This window comes from Passer montanus, unplaced genomic scaffold (genome assembly GCF_014805655.1).
Source record: "Passer montanus isolate IOZ18808 unplaced genomic scaffold, ASM1480565v1 scaffold77, whole genome shotgun sequence".
Taxonomy (NCBI): domain Eukaryota; kingdom Metazoa; phylum Chordata; class Aves; order Passeriformes; family Passeridae; genus Passer; species Passer montanus.
In genome coordinates, this window is record NW_024372923.1 from 225804 (window position 1) to 238675 (window position 12872).

The window sequence follows — 12872 nt, forward strand, 5'->3', positions numbered from 1 at the left end:
GGGGGAGCGCGGGAGGGGGGGGGGCGGCGCGGGGCGCAGGCGGCTCCCAGTGCTCCGAGCGTGTTCCTGAGGGACTGAGGGACGGATCCCGGCGGAGAGGTAAAGCCCCCGTGCTCTCACTGCCCTCCCCGGGCAGCGCTGCAAGGCGAGGGGGCGCGGGGGGAACGGGGGCGAGCGGAGCCGGAGCGGAGCGGGACCCGCTGCGGGGTCGGGGGGGCTGTGAGGAGGCGCCTCCGGCGCGGCCCCGCATCCCGCTGCCGTCGGTGTCCCGCGGGGAACGGGTTGCTGAGGGCAGACAGGCTGGCACAGCCTCCGTACAAAGGCAGGAAACTCGGATTTTTTCCTCCCGTGGCTGCCGCTCCGGACCGCGGGCTGTGGTGCCTCGGTGTGCCTGGTGAGATCATGCCTGAGCTGCCTCCCTCCCACCGCTTCCCACCCTCCTGCTCCGATTTTGTTGGTGCTGGGTTGTGCCTGTGTGGATCTGCACGCGGTGCTGGGAGTGATGGGTTGTGGCTGTGGATTTTGGGTAGCAGAACTTCCGTGATCTCGCCTGTCCCATCCTTGGAAGTGTCCACGGCCAGGCTGGACAGGGCTTGGAGCAGCCTGGGATAGTGGAAGGTGTCCCTGCCCACGGCAGGGGGGCGGAACAAGATGATCTTTAAGGTCCCTTCCAGCCCCAGCCACTCCGTGATTCATTCTGGGATCACCTATTATCGATGCTTTATCAGAAGTGAAGCACAGTGTGAGAAGTGTTTCAAAATCGAGCTCGTCTTTGGGAACCGAAGTCCAAACAAAAATTAGGAAAAGTTGGATTAAGGAGCGAGGCAGAGCTTGGCAATCCACGCTGCCAGCGCCTCCCTGTCTGCCCTCGCGGTCCCAGACTGCAGCAGCTTCCTGGCAGGATAAGATAAACTTGTCTGCGGAGGTCATGGATGTGTCTGTGAGTCCTTCGGATGTGTCTGTGAGTCCTTCCTTGGGAGTGACAGGATCAGCCTGTCCCCACGGCAGTCACCGCTCCCCTGGGAGGAGAAATGATGGAGAGGATGGATCCCTGCACGGCTGGCACAGCCCGGCTTGCTGCTGGGAACTTTCTGCTGCCACGGTGACTTTCAGCCGTGGCAATAATGACAACTTTTTCTGGAATTCTTGGGGGTTGATGTGGTAAACAAGCGTTGTTTGACGGGCTTTGTGCTGTGCTTGAACAGTCTCTGCTCACCAGCTGCCCGCGGTGTCACAAGTGGTGGAGCTGGCATGTGAGTTCAGTGCTTTGATGCGTTTGTTGGGGCAAAAATTGAAAGGTGAGATGTCTTCTGTGTAGTAACTCCCTTTTTCTCTTTTTAGAGAGAGGTTCTCTCACTCTGTTGTGAGCAGAACCTTTTAACAATAGTTCAGGAGAGATCTGTTGTAATCAGTTTTGTTTTTCCATCTGCTTGTCGGTCTCGCAGAAGAGATTTGTGAGGCTAATTTCTTATTTATTTGTGAGGTTTATTTATTTTTCCCCCCCTTTTGCAGTAGTTATTCAGACAGGGGGACGCAGGTGAGCAGCAGGAGGTTTTCTGGAACTCTTTTGTTGTTCCCTTCTGAGGGCTGAGCTGAGTTGGTGTTTCAGCATGTGGAGGCTGGCATATCAGGTATGAAGGATCACGTGTGGTTTAAGTCCATCACAGCATTCAGAGAGAATAAAGCCTTTGGATGCGTTGCATTTTGTGGGATTTGTGAAACTCTAATTACGTGGTGTATTCTCTTGAAGGAAAAAGAAATTGCTACTTTGCTTTCCTTCTGCTGCTTAAGCAAGGGCAGGCAGGTGGGGGTGACATCGGTGTCATCTCTTCGTCAGGAGCTGTGTCTATTAGCATTCTCTCAGAAGTATAATTACAAATATTAATGTAATTGGAATGCTGAGTGGCACAAAAGCATCAACGGGGTTCATCACAGAAGCGTGACTTTAATTGGGGACTAATTCCAGCTCAGACTGGGTCAAGGGGACATTTTTATCTTTGTGTGTGGCCGTTCCCACTGTGTGTTGTTTGACCTGTAAATTCCTCAGTGACAGGAATTCCCACCCATCTTTGCTGCCCTTTGCAAGAAGGATCTGTAAATAAGTCAGAAGTGTAAGTAGGAAATACTTTACTGATTGAATGGGAGGTTATTTTTAATACAGTCAATCAAATAATCAAATGTTCTCTCAGGCACTTTAAAGTGAGATTTACTGGCTCCTTCATGTGGTATTAACTTGGGTGTGAATGTTTCTCTTTCCAGCTTCTCTTTGCCATCTCAGTTGTAGCACAACTTCAGATCAATACATTCCTTGTCGTGATGTGCTCTCTGCTAATCACAGCAAAGCATTTGAACTGCTACTGCCAGTTCTCTTCATCATCTCATGCCCTTTCCTCCCCCCAAAATTTGAAGACTGGGTTATTTTGGGCTGTTCAAAATTGATGTCAACAAGTAATCCTCAATTTAACTAGATGAATTATGATCCACAGTCTCCTGGTACTAAAATGGAACTAAACTTTAGTTTGGCAGCTGAAAATGGCTGGCTTAGCTGTAACAGAGTTCTTAATTTTTTATTTTTTTTTAAATAGTACTATGTATGAGGAGGGAAACAAGGCAAAGTTGAAAAGAGAATTTTTTTCAACACAGCTGCTGAAGAGTTTGCCATTTTCCTTGTCAGATGGTGTAGCTTGGTAAAGTTAGTTTAGTAACATAGATAATTGTAACTTTGTCATGTCAGTTGAATGGAATTTATTACACCTTAAAACATTTGTCTTCAAATTAAGATTTCAAGCATTTGGGATCCAGTCACTTTGCTGGTACTTTTCATAGCATTTCTTCTGTAGCTGTCATTGCTTCAGCTTGCCCAGGATTGTGACTGTGCTCATTTTTACATCATCAGTGGCTGGAGCACAGCTGCTCTATGTAGTTAATTTTTTTGGAGCTTTCTTGACATGCAAGATTTATAATTACCTCTTTGGGGTCCAGTTAACGTGCTTAAAAAGAAGAACTGTCATACTTCAACAATTCTGAGAATGTGTTCATCTATAGTAATATTTATCCTTTTGTGTTTCCTTCTTTAGTGGCACAGGCAGGTGTTTGGGAGCTCTGTACTCAAACTGAAGCTGTGTCCACCTGGGGTTTTTCAAAACAGCTTTTCCTCTGCTGATGTCCCATTGATGCAGAGACTCACTTTGGTGAAGACCAGGGAGAGGAGAGGTGTGGGAATGAGGGCAGTGATGTTTGAGGAGGGAGCTGTCTTCAGGAGGGGGCTGATATGGAGCCCCTGGTTCAAGAAGGAATAGTAGATTTTTTACAAGGAACATGGGCAGGTAATTCAGTGCAAACACTGGTGGTGACTGGTGTGTGCAGAGCATCTTGCCTAGGAAGCAGCCACGTTTGCAGCCCTTTTGCATTTTCTACTGTACAGGAGATATAATGAAGTTGGCATTTTTCCCTTTGGTTATTTGGCTTTGTCTTGATGTAATCTGTTCTGTTTGTTCTTAAGGATACTGCTGCATGGATTGTTGGTTTTGTTTGTTTGTTTATTTTTCATTATGTTCTACCAAGTTGAATTTTTTTTTTTTTTACTTAGAATGGTTTGCAAATTTTAAATTAAGGACAGTTTTTTAGTTCTAAGAAAAATGCTGGAGATGACACAGGATTTAAGATCTTTAAGTTCAGAACTGAGCTGAAAATACCTGAAGTGCTGAGAACAAGGTACAAAGTGAAAAGCAGGCATGTAACCTGCTGTCCAGGGAATGTGGGGCTGGAAGGATGGGCTTGTGTCTGCTTTGGCACGTGGAGACAGGGCTGTGTAAGTGGGACTTGTGTCTGGAACTGTCACTTGTGAGCAAGGAGGCTGCAGTCTTCTCCTCGTGCCCTCCCTCCTGCTGTGCCAGAAGCCAAGGCACGGCGCTGTTTTATTTGGGTTACGTTTGCCATTTCTTCTGTAATCAAATGTTAAGGTTTCAAAATCCTCCATGTGGTTCTTTGACTTCACTTTGATTTAGCATCTGGTCCTGAGAAGCTGTTTTTAATAAAACAGAGAAAGTTGGGGTTACTGAGGAGTTTGTAGGCATTAAGAAACTTCAGTAATGTATGTTTGTTTTCTTGGTGACTTCTACATGTTGAGGAGTTGGGGTTCCTGAGCTAAAGAAAACTGTCAGAACCATGATTCCTGTGACTCTAGAAGGAAAAATAAACTTGTGCTGTTCTTTGTTTGTTTGGGGCTTTTTTTTGTGTGTGGGTTGTTTGGTTTTTTGTTTTTTTTTAGTGTATTAGAAGTATTTTGATGAGTAATCTTTTTGTGCCTTTGAATTTACACACACTTTTATAGAGCCACTCATTTAAAAACTCTGTGGTTCTTGGTGCAGTCTTCAATCCTTCAATCTGGAAGAAAAATATCTGTCATAAGTCTCATAAATGTGTATAATTCCAGCAAAAAAATAGGAAGTTTATTTGATGATTGTTGGTTTATGAGAGCATCTTGTTTTTTGTGGTTGTTGGGACCATAAGTGCACTGTGAGAGCTTGACTTGTGGCTAATGGGCTTGAAAGTATTCCTTGAGTCTCCAATCATCTGCCCAGTATCTAAGCAGGGATCTGTAGAGACAGCTGGCATGTTTATTCCTTGCTGTTATTTCAGTGCACCCTGGAACAGCCTCAGTGTACAGGTCTTGGGTTCAGGAAGTGTTGATGGTCTGCTTTTGGTTTGTCCTGGTTCTCAGTGCCTGGTGAGTCAGGGCTGTTGTGTCCTGGACTTCTGCTCCTCATTGACACCGTCTGACAGAGGGGCCAGTGGCTTCAGCTTTTACCTGCAAAGGCTTCCCCTCACGGGGTGCCTGCTGAGAAATTCATTTTTATCTTGCTGGAGGGCTGAGATGGGCTGCTGGACTACTTACTTTTTTATTTTTGACCTCCCCATTGCTGTTTAGCTTTGCAGGGATAAAAAAAAAAAAGTCACCTCATGGCTTTTAAAGGGCTTATTTAAAGAAGGTTATTCAGCGTTGCCTTTAGTAGAAACTTACTCCCACCCCAGAACCTGTTATTACTGCTTTATGGCTGTTACTCTGAAACTTTCCAGGAGTGCAGAGTACCCTGCAGTGATTAACTCAGAGATAGGCACTATGACTAAAATACAGATTACTAATCATGTGGTAAAAAAAAAGAACTGATATCAGTGTCTCTAGAAGGAGTTTGGATTTGTTTTCCCTGTGGTATTTGACACTAGCTCTTTGCACTATGTTAAGCAGCAGCATCCACATTAGTGGACTTTGTGTGCTGTGATAAAAGCACTTTTGCTACTATTTTTTCTTTTTCCCCTCTTTTTGATACTTTACTGCCTTGCCAGCATTTTAGGAAGAACTGGATAAAATGAGTGTGGTTTGTTTGGCTCGCTTGAGCTGGGACTTGCCTGAAGTGTATTCCAATTGCAAATGCTTTTACCAAAGACAGTCCTTGGCTGTGTCTGAAGTGGCTCATCGTTAATTCTGAGCAAGCTGCCCAACAGTGGGTGCTGAGTGTGTTTCCATGTTTCCTTTGGAGGCAGGTGGTTTTCCTCCTCCAGTGGTGACTGCGTGTGTAGCCCTGCTCTAATTTATGGTCAGGCAGTATTGAGGAGGTCCAGGGGATAATTACTAGAAAATGTACAAGTCTTGGTGTAATGTTCCTGCAGTTGGACAGGTTTAAGTGTTTCAGGGTTTTGATGTCTGACTCCACAGTGTGTTTTCAGTCAGAGCGTGACATCTGGTTTTCCTCCTTGTGTGTGAGGATGGCTGAGAGCTAAACAAAAATGGGTCTGGTGTTTGAATCACAGTCTAAACACAGATAAACTGTTTTTGTATTTGACCTCACTTTTTATAAAGAAACATCTTGTTCAACTTCTGTCCTTTGTCCAAGGCTAATGTCTTTTGAAAAATGAAGTTTTAACGTTCTGTTGTTTTATTGTGTGTGTTTGTTAGTGTAGCTCTTAAGTCAATATTCATCTGTTGCCGTTCATGGTCAAATTCATTAAATGCTGCTGGCTGTATTTATGCAAATCTTCTATCATAGCTCATTATTTTAAGTCATTTCGCTTGGGTTTTGATTAGTATTGTGTGGGAGATGCTGTGCATTATGTAACTGTTAAACTGCTTACTCCTGTTTGCCCAAATGGTGTTGGTTTCTAAGCAGTTGGCCGTATTTAGTCCATCCTAATGTGTAGTAACACCTCATCTGGACAGTTGTTCACTTCTAATTGAGCTTAAAACAAAACAAAAAAAGAACCCTGACAAAGAAAGAGAACTGAACTGCAAGCTGCTGCTGCTGGGTTTTTGTAGGCTGTTTTCAGCAGTTAAGATTTTCCTAGCTTTTAGTCACAAATGGAATAGAGCTAGATGGAGTTTGACCCATTTGAGATGAGTAATGAATAAAATGCAAACTTGCACCATGAAAATTACACAAGGGGGTTAACTGCAGCTGCTAAGAGCACAGAAATGCTTCAAGAGATAAACATTAATATATAAAAAAAGAACAACAGAAAGAGAAAATGTTTACTATTCTCGAATATCTGTTAATTCTGTAATGAGTTTCCAGCTTTTGCAGACACATCTGTTTACATTAAGTTGTAGACCTAAAGTTCATTGTCAGTCTTGTATTTCAGATGTCTCCAAAGATCAGAAACCTCCCAGATGTTTTCCTTCTTAGTACATGGAGCATTAGCAAAATTGGACATCCTCTTGCATTAAAGCTGCATATAAATTCTTTTGCTTATGAAAAGTCAGCAGTTGGGTTGGAAGTGTGAATAGAATATTGAAAAGAAAGCTGAAGCAAAATCAGCGTAATTTTTCTGAATCCCATAAATACCTAATAAAGTAGATTGAAGATGCTTTGAAATGAGATACGAATCCATAAAGCAGAATGAAAACAATTTTTTATTAATTTCATGTAAATGAAATCCATCTGAATTCACCCAATGAACAGATTTCTGAATGTGTTCAGAAGTTAATTCTTACTTTCTTGCTTTTTTTTTTGGTTAAGTGAACTGTGTTTCTTTGTGAGAGCTGAGGTCTCCTGGATTTTAACTCATTCCCTGCTTATAATGAAAAGGTCTAGGTAGTGAGGCAGGACATACCTAAAAATCTTCAGTAAGGAGTATTTCTGGTGATCTGGACTGTCAAAACTGAAGAAAGTCACTTAACACACTAGATGGAAAAGATGTTAATTGGGACTGAGTAATTATTTGGGGTTTTTTTCTCATGCAACATTACTGCTGTAGTTTATAGATTGTGTTGTGATGTGCATGGCAGTGATTGGGTCTTCAGTGACTTATGTTAATTGGGACTGAGTAATTGTTTGGGGTTTTTTTCTCATGCACCATTACTGCTGTAGTTTATACATTGTGTTGTGATGTGCATGGCAGTGATTGGGTCTTCAGTGAATTCAGATTTGTGCCAGGCTGAGCTGGATGATGCTTCTCTCAGCAGCCTGCTCGCTGCTGCTGGGGGAGCAGAGGAGCAGCTCCTCCTCGGGAGAGCAGGGCTGGTCCCAGTGTGTTTGGAGCAGCCTGAGGATGGCTTCAGATTTGTGCCAGGCTGAGCTGGGTGATGCTTCTCTGCTCAGCAGCCTGCTCGCTGCTGCTGGGGGAGCAGAGGAGCAGCTCCTCCTCGGGAGAGCAGGGCTGGTCCCAGTGTGTTTGGAGCAGCCTGAGGATGGTGCAGTCTGGCAGAGCCTCCCAACCCTGCTTGTATCTGTTTGGTGGGAAGGGTTTGTGCGTTCTGTGGCTGCTGCAGTCTGGGTCCAGTTCCTGCTGTCAGCACTGCACACGGCCAGCTGGTGTTCTGTAAGGAAATCAACATTTCCTAAGTAAAACCCCCACCTCGTAGAGCAGCTTGCAGAAAATGATTCCAGTGCTCTTTTGCTGAGATGACAGTGTGTTTTCTCCCTTTTGCTGCTCTGTTTGGGACTGAATTGTTACCTTTTTAAAGAGCTGTCCTAACAACCAAAGCAAACTGTGCTTGTTTGTTAAATTCCTTGCTTCAGTGTGTTTGGGCTAATGTAGAAAATGCTTCTGTGTTTGTGGCTTCATTATAATCTTTCCATTCTTTATTATAATACATAGATATTACTGCAAAGCTTCCAGGTTCAATGCTGATCTGATCTGTTTGTTCCATTGACAGGGTCAGGGTTCTTAATTTTATTAAAATTAATTTGAGGAGATGACAATGGAGCTTATTGTTAATTTCCATCAAGCAACAGAAGCCCAGGTTCAAGCTTCCTGCTTTTAATATGCTGATCTGTGGAGGGTTATACTGAATTATTGAGGAAGAAGAGCAAATAGCTGAAGGTAGAGTAAGTTTGGTAAGGTAACAGAAGAAAGTCAGTAAATGTCCACCTTGGAAAATCAGGCTAGGATTAGGGAAGGTTTTACTTCTATACTCCTGAAGTGCTGAACTAATGGATTCTGCATTTGGTTATAGATATCCCTTTCTTTCAGAAAAAGGTACTTCTGCTTATTGTGTTCATCTGAAAAGTTGCTCTAGTGTTTTTGAAATAAAGAAAGCAGCCTGCCTTTCTTTTTGGAGCAGCCTGTGAGCGGCAGCTGCACGGTGGGGAGGAGGGTGGTTCTTGATTCTCCTTGCAAGTCTTGCTGAAGGCTGAAGTTGGCACCTTGGGCTCCCTTTTTCCCTGTAAACACAAAAGTGGTTTTATTTGAAAATCCATAGACATGAACAAAATGAATTCGAGGTGGGAGCACTGACTTGATCAGTGTAATTACGTAAGGTTTCAGCCAGCACAGATGCCAGCACCATCCCAGCAAAAAAATCTGTGGTGTAGACTGGTCTAAATCGGCATCTGGCCTGTTTGCAGGGAGGGCTTGATCATTTCATGAAGTGAAGTTCCATATTGTTCCTTGTTTGAGCCAAAGGAAAAACAACTTCTGGACACAGCGAATAATTAAATTGAGGGAGTGTAGTATATCCTGTTGTAAAAGTGGTATTTGAGAACTTCTTTGTTTCTTCCCAATTTGTGTGAGCTGTTTGGTGTTTTCCTGTGCACACAAAAAGAAGAATGTTCTTAAAAATTGAAGCAAAGCAAAAAAAAAAATCTGGTTATTCTAGGTCACCCTTTACAAAGGACTTAATTTAGTAAAAGGGTGATCTGATAAGGTTTTGATTTTTTTTGGGTTTTTTTTTTTTTTGGTTTTTTTTTTTTTATTTTGTTTTGTTGTTGTTCCTTACTTATCAGGACTTAATATATTTTTCTCTTGAGTGTATTGAGTTATTCTACAAGTGTGTCCAGAAGACACTCAGCACACGGTCTAAACTGATCAACTGGAATTTGTTTGAAGTTTTGTGGGTTTTAATTTCTTGTGTGCTCATGTTTTTTGAACATAAAGGCATGCACCTGCACTTCACAGTCACTGTGTTGCTATTCCTCTGTCAGAGGAGGCGCTCCATGATTCAGCTTCTCCTCTGTGAGGAATCTAAAATAACAAGTTGACTTGAAAACAGAGTCAAAGAACTAATTGGGAAAAAATGTAATAAGCTTCAAACTGCTGTGGCTGGATGGTGATGCTGTATCATCAGTAAATCATAGAATCACAGAGTGGTCTGACTTGGAAGGGACCTTAAAGCTCATCTTGTTCCAGTCCCCTGCCATGGGTAGGGACACTTCCCTGTTGCTCCAAGCTCCTTGGCCACTTCCAGGGATCCAGGGGCAGGCACAGCTTCTCTGGGCAATCTGTGCCAGGGCTTCCCCACCCTCACAGGGAACAATTTATTCTTAATACTAATCTAAACCCACTCCCTTTCCATGTGAAGCCATTTCCCCTTGTCTTGCCACTGCAGTTCCTGATGTAAACAAAATTGGAGGGGTCTGGTGTCTCTGACCTCCAGCTCTGCTCCCACCAGACCTGGTGGTGAGAATTGGAGGTCAGATCAAGTAAAAAACAGTAAAAAAACCCCAATGCTGGATTTCCTCACTGTACTTGGTGTTGGCAGAGCTGTCAAGGAAGAGAAATTGTGTTGCTCTGTTGAGCCTTTTTATATTCTTTACTTTGTAATAACCCGAGGCCTTATGTTTGGAGGTGGTGAGCTCATATCTCAGAGGCTTTCAAAGCTGCAGATACTCAGCCTCTCTAAGAATTATGTCTGAGAGTATCTGCTTTTTAAGGGGCACAGAAGACAATTGCAGCTAAAAAGCTGATCTTGTGACACATATGAAAGCTTTCCTGTAACGTGGGATGTCCTGAACTATTTTGTTTCCTGAGCAGTATCTCAGTATTTGTTTAGATTGTTTTTGCAGCCAGCTAGCTGCTTTCCAACTTGAGCTGCAATCTCCTTTCCCAGTCTTAATATCACTAAAACAGATGATGTCTTGTTTTCATGCCCCATCCCAAATGTGGGTTGGGATTTGTCTGCAGTGGGAACTGCTTTGTTAAAGGCCTTACAAACTAGGGCAGGGAGGAAACCATGTACAGTTGCAGATACCCATTGCACACTGTTTATGGATTTGATGGGAGCCAAATTCTGCTCCAGTAGGAATTATTCTCAAGCATTGGAGTATTGGGACAGCCACTTTTGGTGGCACAATCTGTTGGTGGCAGTGGGCAGGTGTATGGGCAGTGTGCTCCTGCCTTCTCTGTTCTGAAAACCCTGTTCAACTCTCCCATGTTTCTAACTACAAAACATTAATTCCTAAAAAAACCTCTGCTGTTTCTAGAGGGAAGCTTATTAAGAAATTAATTTAAAATCTTATTTTAGGAATTGGGGGAAAAGCTTTGACCAAATGTAATAGATAAACCTAGTGTCTTGTGTACTCATACAGGAGGTGCTTTGGCAAAGTAGAGAAACCTTTTTTTCCTTAAAATTCCCAAAAAGTCTTCCTTGCAAAGTCACCTTCAGTAAAATCAAATTAACTTTATATTCTCCTGTATGTATGTATGTGTTTATCACTCACTTTGTCACAGATATGGGGCACCTGCTATGATCCAGCTCCTTTTTTCCCCCCATTATGAAAGGGCATGGACATCTGTCAGGAATGGTGGAGGGGAAGCAGCAGGAAATGTGATTGCCTTTTCAGCACATTCCTCAGTGTGACACAGTTTTATAATGTAGAGGTGGGAGTGAAGTGCTCTGCAGGCTGTTCAAACCAGTACTGTGGAACCCGAGCTTTATGAGAGAGCTTTCTGTGTTCCTGATTGCTCCTGTGCTTTCATGCAGCATAAATATGGATTGCTGTGGAAAAGGATAGTGCTGCCCTCTCCCCTGTCCCGGCCATGCGATAGCCCCTCATTCATGCAGCCACCTGATCTGCTGAATAGATCACTTGAGCTCCTGGAAAAAACCCATGTTCAGTGCTGGAGTCCTCAGGAGGAGCTAGTAGGAGTAGGGCTGACAAATTTGAGTAGAAGTTTCAGCTATGACTTGATGGAGCAAGGTGTGTGTGAAGGTATTGCAGTGAAGAATGTACTAACTCATAAAACACTGGCTAATTGGGGTGCAGGTGTTAACTAATTTTTGGGTTGATGTGTCTAGTTTTGAATTTAATCCTGTTGTGCAGCTTGTGAGTTTTAGCTTCCTAGGCTCTGGGTGGTTTTGTTAGCTTGACAGAGTTGCAATATGATAAATAAGAAGTGTTGGTCAAGTGACGTGACAAATTTGTATTTAATCAGTTTTGCCTTCTTAAAAGCAGCACTTTGAGTTTTACACGCTGGTAACTATTCTGGGGTAAGGGAGGAAATGCTGTGTATGTTTGTCTGTTTGTCCTTTATCTACCTGCCTCACCCTTTCCCTCTATTATGCTCTCTACACAAAGCTTTTTCTGCCTTCCCCATCCATAGTTTCAGATTGCAGTGAGAGTGTTTGTGGATGTTTTGGTGTGAACTTGTTGCTTGGATCTACCTCTTTTACTTCAGCAGATTGACCACGCGTGTGGCCAATGTTTTTTTATAAATATTGGTTTATTTTTACCAGTCTCTCGTGGCCTCAGCAGGTCATGACTGGGTTTAACTGAGTAAATTGGGATTAGAATAGGTGTGGCATTTAATAATTAACTTTCTGGTTACTCAGGTCCAGTAGGAAACCTGTAATGAGTCTGTGTTCATTTTGTTTACAGGAATAGTTATCTGCTTAGTCTCATCCTTCATATTCGGCAATCTGAAGAAAAGGTCTGAGCCAGCATGAAGACAGGATCCCCTCTTCATTAGAGAAAAAGTGAGTTGGGATTGGGTTGAAATCTGAATTTGTAGCATGAAAATACTGTCTTAGCCTGCCAACACACACAGCTTGTGCTTGCTTTCAAGTGGCATTTTCACTTTGGAATACTTCTGATATGGATGATGTCCAGTCAAGACCTAGACTTGGTTAAGCGCATTTCTAAAACTTTCAAATTGTAAATATTTTATGTAAATTCCAACACCCTCCCTTTCTGGAAGAACTGCTTACTCACTGTGTAACTGCCCACCTGATACACTCCATCCTTCCACATCCTGTGAGGTCAAATACAGGACCTAGACTTTGTGTTCCTTTGCTTGTACTGCTGTGTTCACATTGAGTTTATTTTAATAATTTAATATTTATAACTTGTTTCTGTGGCTGTACTGGTCATTTCCCCAGTATTCTCAGTGCTTAATGGGTATTCTGAATTTGTTGGGAAGTGCAAATTTGAAGAGTTTCAGAAATGCAGGACTGAGGTTTTTTCTCATTTTTGCACTAGTAAATCCCGAATTTTGCATGTAAAATGCTGGTAGGTCAAGTCTTACCCTTTTCATAGTGATTTTACTCCCCTTAGATGTTATAGTAACGTGAAATAAAAAACACTGCCTGTTAGTCCAGCCTGATTTTTATATCCACGGGGTTAAATCTCATTTGTTGTTCTGAACATTGCTGGCACTGT

At 42.9% G+C, this 12872-nt stretch overlaps 1 protein-coding gene across 3 annotated transcripts in view; it reads left to right on the plus strand.

The window, feature by feature from the left end:
• ZRANB1 (zinc finger RANBP2-type containing 1) overlaps window positions 1-12872 on the plus strand; it is a 41418-nt gene continuing 28546 nt past the window's right edge. Inside the window, exons 1-2 of one of the 3 annotated variants that reach the window (XM_039731401.1) lie at window positions 1-99; window positions 12093-12190. The gene's annotated coding sequence lies outside the window, so the exon portion shown is untranslated. Of the gene's footprint in view, window positions 100-11272; window positions 11427-12092; window positions 12191-12872 lie in introns of those variants that run through there. The other 2 variants (XM_039731402.1, XM_039731403.1) reach the window with 2 other exon arrangements.